Source organism: Callithrix jacchus, chromosome 7 (genome assembly GCF_049354715.1).
Source record: "Callithrix jacchus isolate 240 chromosome 7, calJac240_pri, whole genome shotgun sequence".
In the NCBI taxonomy this organism is placed as follows: Eukaryota; Metazoa; Chordata; class Mammalia; order Primates; family Cebidae; genus Callithrix; species Callithrix jacchus.
Genome location: NC_133508.1, coordinates 25,856,257 through 25,877,488, shown reverse-complemented (window position 1 = coordinate 25,877,488; position 21,232 = coordinate 25,856,257). Strand labels below are relative to the sequence as shown.

The following is a 21,232-nucleotide window of genomic DNA, read 5'->3' as shown; positions in this document are numbered from 1 at the left end:
TTTAATGATGTTTTGTAGTTTTCATTGTACAGTCTTATACTTCTTTTATTTGATTTATTTGTAAGTATTTTATTCTTGTTTTTAATGGAATTATTTTATTAATTTCATTTTAGGATTGTTCATTACTAGTATATGAAAATAAGACTGCTTTTATATTTTGATCTTATATTCTGCAACTTTGCTGAATGTACTAGTTCTAAAGGTCTTTTTTGTGCATTACTTAGAATTTTCTCTCTATAAATCATTTCATCTGCAAATAGAGACAGTTTTACTTCTTCCTTTCTAAACTAAAAGCCTTTTTTTCTTCTTCTTCATTTTCTTGCATAATTGCTATACTAGAATCTCCAGCACAATGTTAAATAGAAGTTGTAACAGTAGAAATCATTGTCTTATTCCTGATCTTACAGGAGTATTCTACAGATGTCTGCTAGGTCTAGTTGCTTTATACTGTTTCCTTGTTGGTCTGTTTAGGTGTTCTATTCAATACAAAGGCAGGGCTCTGAAGTCTTCAAATATTTTTATTAAATTGTCTATTTCTCAGCTGCACAGCTTTCTGTGGCAGAAAAAACTTACTAGAATTTGAGGATTCCAGCTACTGACCAAAACCTATGTCTGATTTTTCAGGTACAACCACAGGAAATTACAAAAACTTTACGTGGCATTTTTTTTTTTTGAGACAGGGTTTCGCTCGTTACCCAGGCTGGAGTGCAATGGTGTGATCTCGGCTCACCGCACCTTCCGCCTCCTGGGTTCAGGCAATTCTCCTGCCTCAGCCTCCTGAGTAGCTAGGATTACAGGCACACCCCACCATGCCCAGCTAATTTTTTGTTATTTTTAGTAGAGATGGGGTTTTACCATGTTGACCAGGATGGTCTTGATCTCTTGACCTTGTGATCCACCAGCCTCAGCCTCCCAAAATGCTGGGATTACAGGCGTGAGCTACCGCGCCTGGCTACATGGGAAACCTTTTAGGGGAATTCAGTTCTCCCCACTTGGTGCTCAGTCTTGATGCACTGCAGTTGCTGGAGGGAGCTACAGTCAAGGACTCAGGCTCCCTGGCCAGCCATGCTCTTACTCATATCTGCATTCCTAGCAGAGCTGTCTCCATCCAAGCCGTCCAAGAGTTCTTCCACACAGAGGACTATAGAGACATTTTCTCCACTCTGATTCAGTACTATTCAATTTCTAGCCCTTCTCCCAACCCGGAATCCATAAGACTTCAGGAGTCTATTGTTCAGGGCTCCCACTGCAGTGTGACATTCCCCATGCCTGTGCTGTCCCATCTGACCCTTGTGCATGGTGCCAACCCATGGGGAGAAATGGAATAGCAGGGAATACAGCATTTTCTTCAGTTCTGCCTCTTGCTTAGACTAAGTGATTAAGGGCTTGACTGTTTCTTCCATTTTGGCTTGTTGCCTTACCAGTTACTCTGACACCTAGCAGCTCAGCTTGCTCCAGTTCAGCCCAGCTCTTTAAAGTACTTTTAAATACAATTTTACTTTTTTAAAGTTCTACAAAATGTAAACATTGACGGAGATTAATATAACCTTGCCATCTATACACCACACAACTTAGTATATGTATACATTTTGTCATTATTGCTATTGGTCTTTTAAAAAACTGAAAACTTTATCCATATTAAGGAGAAGCTTCCTAATTCCTCTTCACAGTCGCATGCCTCCCACCTTCTATAGAGGCAAGCACTAAAAAGTCTGACATAAAGCCATCCAGTACATGTTTTCTATGTTTGTCCCATTTACATGTATCCATAAATAACATATAACCTTATTTTGTGAGTTTTAAAACTTGTATGTAAGTAGTAAATTGCGTTTCAGCCTTCTGTAACTCACAGGTCTGTCTTTATAGTGAATTAAATTAAACAAATGCAATTTCCCTCCAGGCAAAGTTAAATCCAGATCCCATTTCTCATTAGTCATTTTCCCCCAACATCTATATCTCATTATAAAAGCCAAAGAGAATTTGATAAAAGTTGTCATTGCCATCAATAGGGTAACAAGGAATAAGGAGGCCATGACTCTGCTGGAATATCTCTCTTCATAAAAATGTAAGCCTACAATTTCCTTGAAAACAGGACTCAAATGGATGTCCAGAGCTTTTTAAAAACAGGGGATTTGTTACATTCCCTGACCATGCCAAGCACTTGGAGGGTAACAGGGTTAACAAGAACTTGTTGAAAATATTGAACATTTTAGGCTATTTCTCTAAAAGTATCAAGAAATTACAGAAGTGAAACGAGAACATCTGTTCTCTTTTGAGAACATCTAAGTCAATATACTCAACTTACAAAGTAAGAAGCTGAGACCCCAAAAGACTAAGTAACTTGTGCTAAGTCACACAACTGGCTACACCAGGACTATAACTCAGTTCTGATCCCTTGTCCTCTGCTTTTTACACTAATTACTGGTTATTAAACTGGCCTCTGTAAATACATCTCAGAGGGTATTTATGAGGGTCAAAGGAGAAGATCCAGCAAGTTAGTTTCTGGGCTCTTATCTCCTTTCCAGATTGCCTCAATTTTGAACAACTACAATCTTCCTATTGTCTACGTAGGGTGCAATGACTACTCCTTCAATACCTTTTGGCAACAGTTTTCACATAAACTGAGATTTGTAGAATCTTTTCTGTTATTGCTTTCACTTCATTGGCAAGATAACATTCTACTAGAGCCATCTGATGTGTGCTTGCTTTGGCAGCACATGTACTAAAATTGGAATGATGCAGAGAAGACTAGCATGGCCCATGTGCAAGGATGACACACAAATTAATGAAGCTTTCCATGTTTTTCTAAACAGCAGCCCTTGAGCCCCAGATCTTCCCTCTGACATAGTCTATCAAATGAGAAGAAACAAGAAGATCAATTCTGGTAATATTACAATGTAAGGCTCTTTAACGTCCCCAAAAGATCATACTAGCTCACCAGCAATGGATCCCAACCAAGAAAAAATCTGAGTTGCCAGAAAAAGAATTCAGGAGGTCAACTATTAAGCTAATCCAGGAGGCACCAGACAAAGATGAAGTCCAACTTAATGAAATAAAAAATATGATACAAGATAGGAAGGAAAAAATCTTCAGTGAAATGGGTAACATAAATTAAAAACAATCACAATTCCTAAAAATGAAGGACACACTTAGGGAAATGCAAAATACATTGGAAAGTCTCAGCTCTAGAATCAAACAAGTAGAAGAAAGCACTTGAGAGTTCCAAGACAAGACTTTCAAATTAACTCAGTTTAACAAAGACAAAGACAACGAAAATTTTTAAAAAATAGAACAAAGCCTCCCAGAAGTTTGGGATTATGTTAAATGATCAAAGCTAAGAATAATTGTGCTTCTGAGGGAGACAAGTTTGAAAAGCATATTTGAGGGAATAATTGAGGAAAACTTCCCCGGCTTTGCTGGAGATGTAGATATCCAAATATAAGAAGCTCAAACAACACCTGGGAAATTTATTACAAGAATTCATCACCTAGGCACATTTAGGTTATTTAAAGTCAAGGTGAAAAAAAAAAAAATCTTAAGAGCTCTGAGGCAAAAAGCATCAGGTAACCTATAAAAAAACCTATCAGATTAAAAGCAGATTTATCAGCAGAAACTCTAGAAAGGATATGAGTCCCATTTTTAGCCTCTTTAAACAAAAAAATTATCAGCCAAGAATTTTGTATCTAGCAATACAAAGCTTCATAAATGAAGGAAAGATAGTCTTTTCCAGACAAACAAATGCTGAGAGAATTGACCACTACCAAGCCAGCACTATAAGAACTGCTAAAATGAACTCTAAATCTTCAAATAAATCTTTGAAATACACCAAAATAGAACCTCCTTAAAGCATAAATCTCATAGGACCTATATAATAATAATACAATGAAAAGGAAGATACTCGGGCAACAAACAGCATGATGAATAGAACAGTACTTCACATCTCTGTATCTTAATACTAACATTGAATGTAAATGGCACAAATGCTCCACCTGAAAGAACGGCAAAATGGATAAGAATTCACTAACCAAGTATCTACTATCTTCAAGAGACTCACGAGACTCACCTAACATATAAAGACTCACATAAACTTAAGGTAAAGGTGTAGAAAAAGATATTCCATGCAAATAGACACCAAAATAGAGCATGAGTAGCTACTCTTATATCAGAAAAAGCAAACTTTAAAACAATAGCCATTAAGAAATGACAGAGGGACATTATATAATGATTTAAAAAGTGTCTGATGGGAAATCATCATAATCCTAAATTCATATGCACCTAATGCTGGAGCTTCCAAATTTATAAAACAATTAATACTAAACTGAAATGAGATAGACTACAACACAATAATAGTGGGAGACTTTAATTCTCTACTGACAGCTCTTAGACAAGTCATCAAGACAGAAAGTCAACAAAGAAACAATGGATTTAACCTACACCTTAGAACAAATGGACTTAACAGATATTTATAGAATACCAGACAATTGCAGAATGTATATTCTATTCATCAGCATATGGAACATTCTGCAAGACAGACCATATTATAAGATACAAAACAAATGTTAATAAAATTTTAAAAAACTGAAACTATTACAAGTACTTTCTCAGACCACAGGGAAATAAAATTGGAAATCAACTCCAAAAGAAACCCTCAAAACTATGCAAATAAATGGAAAATAAATAACCTGCTACTGAATAATTGTTGAGTCCACAATGAAATCAAGATGGAAATTTAAAAATTCTTTGAGCTGAAGGATAATAGTAACACAACCTATCAAATCCTCTGGGATACAGCAAAAACAGTGCTAAGACAAAAGTTCATAGCATTAAATACCTACATCACAAAGTCTTAAGGCACACAGACAATCTAAGGTCACATCTCACAGAACTGAAGAAATAAGAACAATCCAAACCCAAACCCAGCAGAAGAAAAGAAGTAATGAATATCAGAACAGAGCTAAATAAAATTGAACAAAAAATACAAAAAATAAATGAAACAAAAAAACTGGTTCTTTGAAAAGATAAATAAAATTGATAGACCATTAGCGAGATTAACCAAGAAAACAAGAGAGGATCCAAATAAGCTCTATTAAAAATGAAATTAAAGATGTTACAATTGATAACACAGAAATACAAAAGATCAAGGCTACTATGAACACCTTTATGCACAAAAACTAGAAAACCTGGAGGAGATGGATAAATTCCTGGAAATATATAACCCTCCCAGATTAAACCAGGATGTAATGGAAACTCTGAACAGACCAACAGCAAGTAGCGAGACTGAAACTGTAATAACAAAAAAACTACCAACAAAAACAAATCCAGGACCAGGTGAATTCACAGCTGAATTCTATCATACATTCAAAGAAGAATTGGAGCCAACTGATCTTATTGACACTATCCCAAAAGATAGAGAATGAGGGAATCCCCCCTAAATAATTCCATGAAGCTACTATCACCCTAATTCCAAAACTGGGAAATAATGTAACAAAAAAAGAAAATGACAAATATCCCTGATGAACACAGATGCAAAGATTCTTAATGCCAGCCACCTGAATCCAACAGTATATCAAAAAGATAATCCACCATGATCAAGCGGGTTTCATACCAGGGATGCAGAAATGGTTTAATATCCACAAGTCAATAAATGTGATATACCACATAAACATTATGAAAAGCAAAACTCACATGATCATCTCAATAGACACAAAAAAGCATCTGACAAAACTGAGCATTGCTTTATGATTAAAACCCTCAGCAAAATCAGCATAGAAGGGACATACCTTAAGGTAATAAAAGCTATCTATGACAAATCTACAGCCAACATTATACTGAATAAGGAAAAGTTCAAAGTTTTCCCCTTGAGAGCTGGAACAAGACAAGAAAGATGATCACTTTCACCATTCCTATTAGACATAGTACTGGAAGTGCTAGCCAGAGCAATCAGACAAGAGAAAGAAATAAAGGGCATCAAAATTGGTAAAGAGGAAGTCAAATTGTTACTGTTTGCTGATGATGTGATAGTATAACTAGAAAACACTAAGTTTCGGTGCAGACAGAAAATAGTGTGGGATATTGAATTATGGGAGGCTCTGACTCTCTCGGGTGTCAGCTTAACATTCCATAGATGGGGAGTTAGTTTTTATATCCTATAATACAAAGCATATTAAATGGCAATATGGAGTCAGTATTGCATTTAATGTCTTGAACATTTTAAATTACTTCTATTCCCGTGTTGCTTTTTAGTAGAATTGTTTCCTAAAGAAAACCACTCTGATTGTGGCTCTCCATCAGAATTGTGTGTACTCTGTAACATCTTTGGTGTGGTAGTCCTGTTTTCCTAATAACTGTGTTACTGTGCTGTGAACAATTAAAAAATTGAGTATGTAGTGTCCATGGTATTCAGTTGTGAATTGTTGGGACGTATGTAACAGCTTATCAACGTGAAGATACAGGTACTTGCTAACCTCTTAAGGAAAATTTGCATCTAAATTTTAAGCTGGAAAGTCACTGGAATAACTTAAAAAAATTACAATACATGGCCTTTTAGATTTTTGTTAGGTATGTTAAGAATTGTGTACAAATTGAAATGTCTGTACTGATCCTCAACCAATAAAATGTCAATTATGAAATAATAAAAAAAAAGAAAACACTAAGACTCATCCAAAAAGCTCCTAGAACTGGTAAATAAATTCAGCAAAGTTTCAGGATACAAAATCAATGTACACAAACTGAAAAAATAAGAACAATCCAAACCCAAACGCAGCAGAAGAAGAGAAGTAATGAATATCAGAGAAGAGCTAAATAAAATTGAACAAAAAAATTACAAAAAATAAATGAAACAAAAAACTGGTTCTTTGAAAAGATAAATAAAATTGATAGACCATTAGTGAGATTAACCAAGAAAACAAGAGAGGTTCCAATAAGCCCCCAAACCAGGGCTCTGCTATATTCCAAGAGTAACCAAGCAGAAAATTAAATCAAGAACTCAACTGGTTTTAAAATAGCTGCAAAAAGTAATACAAAATACCTGGTATTATATCTAACCAAGGAGGTTAAAGACCTCTACAAGAAAAATCACAAAATACTGATGAAAAAAATTTATAGATGATATAAACAAATGGAAACACATCCATACTCATGGACTGGTAGAATCAATATTGTGAAAATGACCATACTGCCAAAAACCACCTACAAATTCAATTCTCATCAAAATAACACTATCATTCTTCATGAAACTAGAAGAAAATCCTAAAATTCATATGGAAGAAAACAAAACCCACAAAGCCAAAGCAAGACAAAGCAAAAAAAGCAAATCTGGAGATGTCACATTACCCGACTTCAAACTATACTGTAAGGCCATAGACACCAAAACAACTTGGTACTGATATAAAAAAGACACTGTTTTCCAAAAACAACATGGTACTGATAGAGCAATGAAACAGAATAGAGAACCCAGAAATAAAGCCAAATACTTACAGCCAGCTGATCTTTACAAAGCAAACAAAAACATAAAGTGGGTAGAGGACACCCGTTTCAACAAATGGTGCTGGGATAACTGGCAAGCCACATGTAGAAAAATGAAACTGGATCCTCATCTCTCACTTTATACAAAAATCAACTCGAGATGAATCAAAGACTTATATCTAAGACCTGAAACCATAAAAATTCTAGAAGATAATATCAGAAAAACTCTCTAGAGATTTGCTTATACAAAGCCTTCATGACCAAGAACCCAAAAGCAAATGCAGCAAAAACAAGGTAAACAGATGGGACTTAAACTAAAGAGTTTCTGCACAGCCAAAGAAGCAACGGAGTAAACAGCCAATTCATAGAGTGGAAGAAAATTTTTTGCAATCTATACATGTGACAAAGGACTAATATCCACAATCCATAATGAACTCAAAGCAGCAAGAATAAAACAAACAATTCCATCAAAAAATAGGCTAAGGCTATGAGAAGATATACAAGTGGCCAAGAAACATGAAAAAATGTCCAGCACCACTAATGATCAGGGAAATAAAAATCAAAACCACAACACGATACCACCTTACCTCTGCAAGAATGACCATAATCAAAAATTCAAAAAATAATAGATGTTGGCAGGGATGTGGTGAAAAGGGAACACTTCTACACCGCTTGTGGGAATGTAAACTAGTACAACTGCTATTGAAAACAGTGGGGAAAATCCTTAATAACTACAAGTAGAACTAACATTTGATCCAGCAATCCCACTACCAGGTATTTACCCAGAGGAAAAGAAGTCATTATATGAAAAAGATAGTGGCATATGCATGTTTATACTAGCACAATTCACAATTGCAAAAATATGGAACCAATCCATATGCCCCCCAAGCAACAAGTGGATAAAGAAATTGTGTTTTTTACATACCGTAAATACTACTCAGCTGTAACAAGGAACAAAATAGTAGCATTCATACCAACCTGGATGGAACTGGAGACCACAATTCTAAGTGAAGTAACTCAGGAATGGGAAACCAAACATTGTATGTTCTCACACATAAGTGGGAGCTGAGCTATGAGGATGCAAAGGCATAAGAATGATACAATGGACTTTGGGGACTCTGGAAAGGGTGGCAGCAGAGTGAGGGATACAATGTACACTACTCAGGTGATGGGTGCACCAAAATCTCAGAAATCACCACTGAAGAACTTATTCATGTAACCAAACACCACCTATTCCCCAAAAACCCACTGAAACAAAACATAATAAATAAATAAATAAAAGAAAGTCATTTGATGAATTCTTGAAAATTCATCTAAACAATTGGATTGAATTAGGCTAAGTTGCCAAATACTCTTATTTTCACCTCATTTATATATGTGCTAAAATAAGTAAAACCAAGGGTTTTATAACATGGCAAGTCCATTAAAATGTAAAGCTCTTATATAATATCAGCTTTGGAATTAATTTATTAGCTATAAGATATATACATTTTTATTTTTCTTTGGACTGTTTTCTCAAATGGACATTCGGAAACACTCTTGGTTGTCCAGCTGAACAAATTCTTCTTCTTCATTACCAACATAGTTCAGATGTTATTCAAGGGTTCAACTCTGTGGAAGACTGTTTTCCAAAGATGAGCACACTGATCTAGCTCTCATCCCACACACTCTTCTCACAGTGTGATGCTTACTTACCTCCTTGCACCTTGTAACCACCTCTCCAATAGAGTATACTGGAAGTGATGTTATGGGACTTGGAAGTTAGGTCATAAGTGGCAATGTAGGCTGGGCATGGTCGCTCATGCCTGCAATCCCAGCACTTTGGGAGGCCAAGCAGAGAGATCACCTGAGGTCAGGAGTTCAAGACCAGCCTGGCCAACATGGTGAAACCCCATCTCTACAAAAAAACACAAAAATCAGCTGGGTGCAGTGGTGCATGCCTGTAGTCCCAGCTACTCAGGAGGCTGATGCAAGAGAATCACTTGAACCTGGGCGGAGGCTGTGGTGAGTGGAGATCACACCACTGCACTCCAGCCTGGGTGACAGAGACAGACTCTGTGCCAAAAAATAAAAATAATACAATAATACAATAAAAGGCAATACAGCATACACCTCACTCTGTTCTCCTTGGATTGCCTGCCCTTTGAACATGGGCCTGTTTTGTAAGGAAGTCAAATATCCACACAGAAATGCCAGGTGCATATGTTCCAGCCACAGCTCCAGCTGTTACAGTCATCCCAGCCAAGAATGAGCACCAACAGTAAATGTGTTAGTGAGAAGCCGTCAGAAATGTCATCCTAAGCCTTCAAGTCTTCCAGAAGAGGCTCAGACATCATGGAGCAGAGAGAAGCCATTCTCTTGGTACCTTGTTAGAATTCTTGACCCACAGATTCCATGGGCATAATAAGTAGCTGTTTTATGCCTAAGCGTCCGGCTAATTTGTTATGTAGTGATAGTAACTGAAACAACCCTGAACAATGAAGTCCATGTAATGCAGGGGACACTTACTCTATATCCTGCTCCAGAGGTAGATTCTGATTATTAAACATGTAGTTCTCAATCCATCAGAAGCAATCATGCTTCCAGGTGACACTTGAAAATGTCTGGAGACATTTTTGGTTGTCACAGCGAGGAAGGCAGTGCTTTTAGTGTTTAGTGGGTGGATGCCAGGGATGTTGCTAAACATCCTCTGATGCACAGGACAGCCTACTCCCTCCCCCAACAAAGAATTATCTAGCCCAAAATGGCAACAGTGCCAAAGCTGAGAAGCCTTGAGCTAAGCCAACAGCTTTGAGCACATAGATTTTACCAATTAGTAGCTACTTGTGAAGGAAATGCTTAACAGGTGGGTGGGAGAATAAAAGATGCTAAGGCGTATTAAAACATACCTGCAGCTGACAGACTAAATGGACTCCCTGTGGCTAAAATAAAGCATACCAGAAAGGGAACCAAGCAGCGATAGCAGGGAGAGGGGCTGGTCAAATACCCTTATATTACTAAATGCAATAAGGTCTTCTTTCCTATAACAAAGCAGAAGCTAGTCCTTAAAAAACATGATCAAAACAGCTATAACTAGGAGTTTCCCAATTGACCCTGGTGACCTGCCAGATGCCAGCTGACATGACTTCCCCCACCATCCACTTGTGGTCCCATCAGCAAATCTGACTGGACAGGAGACTAACCTTGCAAACATTCTTTCTTGATAAACAGCCACAGGCCTCAAGCTAGTTTGAACTGGCACAAAGAGACTGTACAAAATGCCTTTATACCCCAGAGTTCACCTTTTGTTGTGAAAAGCCAAATTCCATTTCATTTTAATGTTAAAACTCTACCCTAAAATGAACATAGAACATATGTTACATATTGGTTTGCATACTGCATATGTGTTTGACTTCCCTTATAAGTACTCACAGTCTTCCCCAAACCTGCTAAACACCAATGGAAGGCAGACCTGAAAGACAGGAATGCCAGCTTTCTCTCTCCCCTCTTCTGAGCCTGTGGTGTTGGTTTTCCTGGAGGTTACGTTCCCTGGTCTGCAGACTGCCTCTCTGAAGATAAAAGTTTTCTCCTTTTCCCTTGTTCACAGAACTCATGGTCATTTGTTAACAGCAGTGACAAAAAAAAATTAAATTCTAGCATCTAATTCTAAAAATTATGATAAAGTTGGAGACCAAGAACAGACACAAAAACACCAACTATCCTCCCTTGACTGATATGAGAATTCAGGTGGAAATTTACATTCGTAATCATCCTGCTTTTTTCATCACCTTCAAAAACTGTCCTTATAAAATTTCTAGCATGAAAAAGACCAATTTAAAGCAACCTGCACATCAGAAATTGTGGCCACATTTTATGGACTATAACTCGGTATTGTAGGTTCTTCCTTGTTAAGTATTCAATTTTCTGCCTTGGGTAATAATAGTCAAGCTGGAACCCTAGATTTCTAAAAGTATAAATCTTTGAATTACTTTGCGTGTTAAAGGAGCTTTGAATTTTCCTTTTCCCCTTTGCCATAAAGAGAAATTAACTGATGATTATGATAATTTCATTTTAAAATAATGTACCGGAGTGATTGTCTTGTCAGATCATGTTGCAATGTCATTAAATTGTTAAAAGATTTTCCCTGATACAGCGTTATCTTTTCTTCCTTTGTGATACATAGCTTGCCTTTTAAGAATGCTATAAACATATTTCCATAGTCAGATTTATGTTTCCTTTTTCTGGTAAAATCTGTGCAACATGGCCTAGATTTCTTGAATTGTACAAAGACAACGTGAAAATTACTGCTTTGCTGCATAAACATTTGGGCTCCCAATCACCTATGTCATATAGATAGTGTTTTGTATCTACCCGCAAACTGTTTACAGACAGAAATATCATCTCTGAATGTATATGCTTCCTGGCTCTACCTGCTTTCTGACTTTTTAACTGGGCTCCTCAGCTCTGTGTAATAATCTTTAGTGCTGTTCAAAAATATTCTTCTCTTTCCATGCAGGCAATAAATGATTAGACTGCCCTTCCATTTCTTTCTCTTAAAATGAGGAATGGCCATAAGGTTTTTCTTGGGAGCTGTTAGAGCCAGTGTATACTTTCCCACACACTCCTTTCCATCTGCCCTGTAGCTAGCAGTGCTCCATGTAGCTGTCTGGACCCTGAAATGATGACAACCAGAATGTTGACCAGAGGCCCCGGCTTACGGATGATACATTTATGTCATGAACCCGAAGCAAACCTTCTTGTTCTAAACTACTAAGAGTTTGAGATTGTGCATTATCACAGCACAGCCTAGTGGTATGTGCCACAGACTTTGATGAATAGGACATTATAACCAAAACTCCCTTGTGAGGTTGACCCTCAAAAAACACATAATGTCTGAGCTTTGCATATCAGATACATAATTCTGTGTTAACCAATATGTAGCAAAAGCTAAGTTGCAAGAAATAAGAATAATATACTCTCCCAGCTACTCTTAAGTATCTGAATTAAGGCATTATCATCAAAGTACTGGATACTTAGGCTACCTTGACTGGGCCTTCACAGATTTTCCTGAATGCATTTTGTATTATGCTATCAGCCCGCACTGATGATTATTTCAAGACATATCCCTAAGAAACTCATTCCTACACTTGTCAGAGGAACATGAAAGCATAACAGCGTTGTCTCTTTGTGTCTGTGAACTTCAGTATGAGGAACACCTGTGCTCAAAGTGGTTTGTGGTTAAAGTGCCAGTTTCACTGTTTCAACAAAATATCATAAGATGCTTCAAAAATGACTTTCTTCTTTACTCACATTTCCATGTGCTTATGTAGCTATCCTGCTGTTGGGTCAGATTAGGAATATGCCAATGGATACCTACCCCTTTAAGCATGAGAGATCTGCCTAAGTTGGGGACCACATTCTGGAGGACAGTTTTTCAATAACCTCTTCATCACTATAACTTTATGAGATTTGACAGAATGTCATCCTTTGAATAACATTTATGGACACCATAGCTTACTATCTTAATGCTATTATCACCAAAAACATTTCCTGAAATTCCTCTTTGATGGTTACTTTTAGAAGCATATAAGCCACGGAACAAAAATGATCCTACAACTGGCTCTGGTGGGATTACAACATTTAAAGGCAAATCACAATTGTGTGCTACAGACAGAACCTAGTGTCAAGTTGTTAAAGAGATACAAAATAGTTCAACATTGATCGATTGCTTAAAATGTGTCAGAGACCATGTTGGAACACAAAGAAAACTGAGACCTGCATTTGCTATGGAGGAATTCAGAGCCTACGGATGGAAATAAAGCTGTGCCAACATCATTTCCATATAATGACAAAGGTGTGCTGGGAGAAGGATATGCATAGGGAAGAAAGCTTGGGCAAGAAAACTGTCTTGATGAGAAAAAAACCTGAGATTAGCCTTATAGGAAAGTAGGAATTATCCAGTTGGGAAAAAAAAAAAAAAAGAAGTGTTTGCATGAGGCACATACAAGAGCATGAAGGCGTGGGATAGTTTTGTGATTGTGGAGAAGCACGAGCACTCTCAGATTTCTTGATGCACAAAGTGTGGAATTGAGGGTGCTAAGAGGGAAGCTGGATTTGAGGACAGCATTGTCTCTGAGGGCCTTGCATACCATACCAAGGAGCTGAGATTTCATCCTACAGTTAATAAGATAACCACTGAGGGGTTGTAAGCAGTAGAGTAACCTAGTGAAACTTATGTTTTTGAAAATGTATCCTGTCAATTATATGGAAGATAGATGGAACTGAAGTAAAAGACACAAAAGCAATCCAGAGATGAGAGAAACCACAGCGACTTGGAGAGCTGGAAGATGCAGACACTGAGGTGAACTTTGAACTGTAACCTTAGTAGGCAAAGAAGAGAGTAGAGAGCCTCTATTCAGACGAAATGATCTTAATTAAAGCATTAGGCAAGTGTAAAAAGGATTTATTTACCAGAAAGAGATTGTTCTAAATTTGTCTGCCTTTATGTTAAGGAGTTATTCTACAGTCTTAGAATTCTGTGCCCAGAAACAGAGCAGCATAGACTCTTGGATTTGAGTCCAGAAGGGACCTTAGTACATACCTCACACATTTCCTTTACTTTCAAAATCAACAGACAGAGAACAGAAAAAAACACAGAAAGGCTTTCATTGTCAACATCATTTTCAAAATAAAAGCTAATGTTTATACGATGTCTATTACGTGTTAGGTACAGTTCAAATTTACGCATATCATCTAATTTAATCCTTGTATATTCTATGAGGCAGGCACTATTACTGCCCCCATTTTACAGATGAGAAAGGTGAGGCATATAAATATTATATATTTTTCCTAAGATTGCACAGCTTGTAGGTGCTGCATTTGAATTCCAGGAAGTATTACTTTAGAGCTCATGCTGTCAACTCCACACTGAACTGCAACTGCTCTCAATTCTACACTTACTGCATCTAAGCCGTCCAACTAATAGCTGACCCAGAACTAACACTCAAGTTTCTAATCCAGTGCACATGATAATATGATAGAATGAAAACTTTCCCATGAAAGGATAAAAACGTTTTTATATGAACTTATAGTATTCAGCTGTGATAAAACGGTTGGGTCAGTAGGAAGAAGCTACACTCCTGCAGGTAGGAGGTGAGATGTCACCTAAAGAACAAGATTCTCAATGAAGTCAGGCACTCTGTGAAGAAAACTTCTCTTGGGGAAAGCAGACTCAGTGGGAAGGCTCCAGAGGGCAGCGGAGTTGAGATGTGCCTTTGTTGGTCCTGACTGTGAAGGTGACTGTTTAACACACCTTCAGATGACGGATGTTAAGATGCTATCCACCACGCTGGAAGTTAGTCGAAGACTAGGAAGCAATGAACCAAACAAGGCTAAGAGATTACAGTCGATTCATGGGAGACAGGACTCAGTCAACCCCTAGGAGCAAATGAAGATCAAAGTGAGAAATGGGGATTCAATATTTAGAAAAGGGAGGTGTACTTAGGCAGCCCCACTAATTCACTTACTCTGTCATTCACTCACTTATTTATTCAACAAATATTTGAATTCATGTAACAGGCACTGTGCTAGGCAAAGGATAATAAGTTAGTAAATTAAAAATACAGTAAAACAGGGCCAGGTGTGGTGACTCATGCCTGTAATCCCAGCACTTTGGGAGGCTGAATCAAGATTATTTGAGGTCAGGAGTTTGAGACTAGCATGGCCAAAATGGTGAAACCCTATGTCTACTAAAAATACAAAAATTAGCTGGGCATGGTGGCAGGCACCTGTAATCCCAGCTACTTGGGAGGCAGAGGCATGAGAATTGCTTGAACCTGGAAGGCAGAGGTTGCAGTGAGCCAAGGTAGTGCCATTTCACTCCAGCTGGGGTAACAGAGCAAGGCTCTGTCTCAAAAAAAAAAAAAAAAAAAGGAAATAAAAATAGAGTTGAAACCAAATGAAGGAGGGACCGTTGTTTACTTATTTACACAAATAAGTAAACAAATTGATATTAATTATGAATTATTATACATGTGACTGAAGAAAGAAATAGCATGCAAAGACAGAAAATGACAGTGGGAACTATGGGTAGACCAGAAAGCTTTCTGAGAAAGTGACATCAAAGGCAGGACAAGAAGTTGGTCTTCAGTCATGTGACATGCAGTAAAGATCACAGCAAGCTGCAAGCTGAGATCACAGCATGCCTATTTGTGCAGAGTTTAATACATTCCAAGCAACCGGTAAGGAATTAAATGCCCAGATTCTCCCCGTAATACTAACACAGTGGAGATGTCGAATTCTGCTTTAGTAAGAGCTAAATTCCTTTGCCTATGCTGACTGCACTTTTCTTCCATTTCTAGTTCTCTCCACTCTTAATATGTGAAATCTGTTACAAGGCAAAGAGCCATATGTCCACAGATACTTAGATATGACAAAGGTTGGAATTTTTTTTTTAACTAAATTGGAACTGAAGAAATTTTTTTTTTTTTGGTCCCAGATTGGAGTGCAGTGGCAAGATCATAGCTCACTATAATCCCAAATTCCTGGGCTCAAGCAATCTTCCTACCTCCGTCTCCCAAGCAGCTAGGACTAGAGGCATGTACCACCATGTCCAGCTAATTTTTGAATATGTTTTTTTTTGCAGTGAGGTCTTGCTATGTTGCCCCATCTGATCATGAGCTTCCGAATCCCTGGTCCCAATAGATCCTCCCATAGTGCTGGGATTACAGGCATGAGCCACTATACCTGGCCCTGAATTAATTTTAATTTCATATATATTCCTAGATTTTCCTACAACTATGAAGTTCCACTCATGATTTCAGACCAAGGATTTTAAAATGATCTTCCCTAAAACATTTTATCAAAGAAGAGAAGCTTGGTCTTTTTGATAGCACTATGTAACAATTTTTAAAAGGTGACTTGGGAACGTCATCTGGAATTGCTGAGTAATCAATCCTGTGTTTGGTGCCCTTTGTTGTAAAGGAATCAGCCAATTTACTACCCACCTTTATCATTTTTGCCATTCCAGTGCCTATATAGAAAGGAATGTGATAAGTTCCACGGCACCTTTGTATGTGAAGGGCACATATGCCGAAGCCAGAAGCTGCGAATGCACCTCAGAGCCTTTCCTTAAAAGTAGTTATTCACAGTCTATTTCTTTGACAGCAGACATGGTCCTGCCTATAGACGACACCCTCGGGAATTGGCACCTTGTGGCCTCTTGGTTTGCTCACTGTATTTTTTGTAAGCTAGGCCCCCATATTGAAAACCTACTGACTAGTGCTTCATTACCCAGCAGGAACATGGAAACTAAGCCAGCTTATTTTCAGTGTTTGGAGGACCATCGGGCTGCAAAGTGGCCCCACCTTGCCCCTTAGTCACTGTGCTGTTTCTGGGGCAGCTCTGTGAATGTGGTTCTAAATGACAGCCTCATGCAGGGTTTTGGTTGTACCCCACAGTTACCTTGGTTCACCATGTACGTGATGATATATGTAAACTACTTGACACATAGGAGGTGCTCAGAACATGAAAGTTTTCTCCCCTGTTATGGGCCCTAGGGAGGGTGGTTGATGGTGGAAATACCCCGGCTATATCTACTTTAATCAGCTCTGCAGTGAGCCATGGAAATCATGACGGGTCTGAGGTTATATAAGCCCATTTCTGTCTCAGGGGAAGCTTAAAATAGTCTGAGACTCAGGCATTCCTGCTTTGGAACTAGCCCTGGGCTGAATTGTCTCATCTCAAGAAGCAGGAATTAGAGCCTGTAATCTTCCAGGACACAGGGTGTGTTTTACAGCAGCACCCAGGAGGAGAGTAGCAGATTTGCTTTGCAGGCAGAAGCGTTATAGAACTCAGAAACAGTTCCCTGGTGCTTGGTATATATGGGGAGAGACAAACAGTTTGCAAGTGCTGGGGGTACCAAGCATACGGAGAGCAGTGTGAGGAGATGAGAGAAAGGAAAACTAGGCAGTGGTGTTAGAGCTCAAATCCCAGCTCCGCTGTTCATTAGCCATTCAAGTTGGGTAGTTTCTTTTTGGGTGTTGGTTCTGTCTTCTAAACACTAGAATGGAAACTATGATTTCACCCAGTCTATTTCACAGATTATTATGAGAATGTATGAGATACTGTCCAGCACCCTCATCAACCCGGTTTGCAGGTTCAAGTCTGCTCTAGCTACTTGAGTGGGAAATATTCACAGGTCTGAGCGCACGCTAGGCAGAGCCGCATTCCCAAGTCTGTTTCATGTGGGTGTAGCCCCAGTCCACAGCAGTTTTCAGACTGTTTTCCTGCAGGATCTATGCTCATTCAGCAAATATTTCGTACATGCCTTCATAGCTCTGTCAGTCAGGCAGAGCTAAATGCTGGAGAGATGCTGACAAAGAAAACGTGAGCCCGCCCTAGTGCAATTGTAAGTTAGTAAGAGAAAGACAATACATGGGTAAACATATAAAGATATGATTTTCAATTACCATGAAGGAAAAGAAAAGTAGACTTAGTCGTAGAAAATCATGGGAGAGATCTTTGATAAGATGGTCAGGAAAGGTTGCTCTAAAGAAAGTGGCATTTAAACTGAGACTTGAAGGACGAGCAAGTAGAAGGACACCATGCTCCACAAGTGAGACTGTGCAGTGCAGCATCTCTGTGACGGGCCCCCATATTGTCTTGTGCTAAGCTAGACCACTCCAGGAAATTCTCTTCCCAAAGCCACCTTTGACCGTTTCTATTCTGTGCCACGGGGCATTTCTCCTGCCTAGCTTGCTCAAGTCAGGTTGCAGTCCCTCTTCTTCCCCATGCCTCTTCCTGGCTTCTATCTCCTACCAAAAATTATCTCCATAAAGCAACCTCCATTTAATGCATATATTGGCTGATATCAATGCATGTTGTGTAACTTTGACTCTTAAAGCATATTTTCCTTCAGTATAAATGTGACTTGATGCCAAACACAGCTGGAGACCTCCAAGGAAAATTTTCAAGGAATAAAATGTTGAAATGATTCTCAAATTAATTCAATCTAACATAGCAACCTATTTTTTTCTTCTATTCTTCTACCTTGCAGCAGTTTAATTTACATGCCAATAAGCTGCCATGTGCAATAATTCTGTGATTGTAAATCCTGTTTATTTATCAGTCACTTCATATTGTCTATACCTCTCCAAGATTTAAATGTATGCATCTGCCTGTATATAAGCCCAGCCAGTTCTGTAGGTCAGCAAACAGAAAATCTACCGGCATTTATGGTTTAATTCTAAGCAAGAAAATAAAAACTTGATCATTTTTGTGAAGATTGATAATCTCAAATAAATTACTATGTAAAGGTTATATGTGTCACATTCTAGAGTAACTTAATAAGGATCCTGTCTGACTTCTTTCAGGATTTAGAAGTGACAGAAATTCAATCTGTGCTTTCATTTCTTCCTTTCTGTTCTGCCAAAAGGCACGTAGTAATCCCCAGGTATTTTGAAAAAATCAAAGTAGACCATCAATTTAAAAGCAAATATCATTCTAAAATTCAATGAAGGTCTCACACAAGCACTTCTTTCTATATTTATCTGCAGAATTTATACACAAATTCTTACTGTATAAAATCAGGTTTTTAAAGAAGTCTCCAGCTCTCAACAAACCAAATTCAATTAAAGTAATGACTGCCAGAAACCACAAGCTGAATTATTACCAGGGTAAAGATATGAATTTAAACACACGTCTGTCATATCTTCCTCTGATAGCATCAAAGTTCATATGTAAGTGAAAAGTTCATATATAAGTGAAAAGTTCATATGTAAGTGAAATGAAAATTCACAAATGTCTAATCTTATGAGACAAATGCATTTAGTCTGTCTTTTCAAAATCTGGTCAATCATATGCTAAAATCAAATCAAGTGAAGGCAATCAACCTGTTGGGCTCAAAGGCTTTTCACTGAGCCTAGAATGAAACCCACCTCCCTTATGGTCACCAAGGCCCTAGGTAAGTTAGCCCTTGTCTGACTCTCTGAGCTCACCACCTACTGTTCTTCTCCCTTCCCATAGTGACACAGGCACACTGGGGCCCCTTTCCAGCCTCCAACATATCAAAGCCTATTCCTGCCTTGAGGCTCTTCCACTTGCTATGAGCATTGCCTGGAATGTTATTGTGTGGGTGTGTCCACAAGAGTGCTCCCTTGTCTTCATTTATGTCCTCTGTCACATGTCACTTCTGCAGAGTGGCCTTCTATTGCCTCAACCCACCACTTCTCTCCTGTTTGGTATTCTTTATAGCATCTATCATTATCTGAAATTTTTATTTATTAGTTAATGTTATTTTCTGTCTTCTCTGCTAGAATACCAGCTTCATTAGAGTAGAGTCTTGCCTTTTGTTAACTGCTATATCCTCCGAAAGCAAACCGGTGATTAGTTTGAAGGAAATACACAAAAGCTAGGAACAAATATGTGATCTTCACAGAGCAGGAAACAGCATCCTTGGCTCTTGGCTGAGATTCCACACACCACTTTGATACCAAGGCTTCCCAGCACCTGCTCTTCTGAATGGCAGGTTAACCACTCATCGGGAGACTTTGCAAAAGGGTTTGGAGCCCTGGGTATGGAGCTTGTGAGTATACTGTATTTCAGGAAAGGTTAATTTTCCTCTCACTGAATCATAATGAAATTCTTCCAGACTCTAGAAATTGCAATGTTATTTGTTATTTGTGAAATATAATTGTTATAATTTTACTGAAATCAGAAAACTTTTGGAAAAATACAAAGAAAAATAAATGAAATATATTGACTTTTATCTTCTTGCTGCTGTGACAATCTTCTGGCTAAAATACAGATAATTTCACAGAACTGAGGTGTTTCTGCCCTTCCCACTTAACAAGATTCTGGAGAATTCAATTCTGTATCCTTCCAAGTCTGAAATATCTTAGTCACACCTGAAGGCATCCTTAGGCCATGAGAAGAGGCCCTGCAGGCTTCCAGGGTTCCTAAAGCCCTCAAGCAAATGACTCTCTGCTCTCCAGTCTCAATGCTGGGGATGTACTGCCTTTTGACACAAATCTGACAACTCTGCCATCCAGCACCTACTGATGGCATTCCAACATCTTCTAAGCAGAAGCTGTTCTAATGTGAGGCAACCCTATTCATCTCCCACACAGCTCTGCATTGAGAAATGGTTTGCTGCCCAGGTGACAGACAGTGGGAGGATTATTAGTCATATGTAATATCTACTTCGCTTGCCAAGTTAAAACCCAAAATCTAGACACAGAAAGCCCAGGTTTACAAATATTAGTCAGAAAGCTGGGCATAAAACTAGCTCCAATATTGTGCAAACATCTAACGGCTTTACCTTCAACATATTACAGAAGTGATTCTCAAATGTGGATGCACATTAGAATCATCTGGAGAGCCTTGAAAATGCTGGTTCCCAGGCCCTGCCTCAACCCAATCACAAGAAGTATCCCTTTGTGTAGGACTCAAATGTCAGTAATTTGTAAAGGTCTTAGATGCTTGTGACATGTGACTAAGTTTGAGAACCACTACATTACAGAAAGATCTGTATTTAGAAAGATCTGGGCCTCCCTTAAAACTCTCAACATAATGAAAGACTATATTTACACACAGCACACACACACACACACACACACACACACACACACAGAGGAAAATTGCACCAATGCTGAAAGAAACTGGGATAATGGTTACTCCGGTGGACTGTAACTGAAAGGGAATTGAAGCATGCCTTTGGAAGGCTGGTAACATTGTAGTTTGGTTACACAAGTGTGTTCATTTGTGGAAATTAATCAAGCTACACACTTCA

The 21,232-nt window shown here is 38.3% G+C and overlaps 1 protein-coding gene and 1 non-coding gene across 2 annotated transcripts in view; one reads left to right on the top strand and one right to left on the bottom strand.

Moving 5' to 3' along the window:
* GPR158 (G protein-coupled receptor 158) overlaps nucleotides 1–21,232 on the bottom strand; it is a 420,273-nt gene that overhangs the window by 80,987 nt on the left and 318,054 nt on the right. The gene's annotated exons all lie outside the window — the stretch shown is intronic.
* On the top strand, nucleotides 2,699–2,805 carry LOC118143354 (U6 spliceosomal RNA). Its single transcript, XR_004727581.1, has one exon. It is a non-coding gene; the product is annotated as a U6 spliceosomal RNA (small nuclear RNA).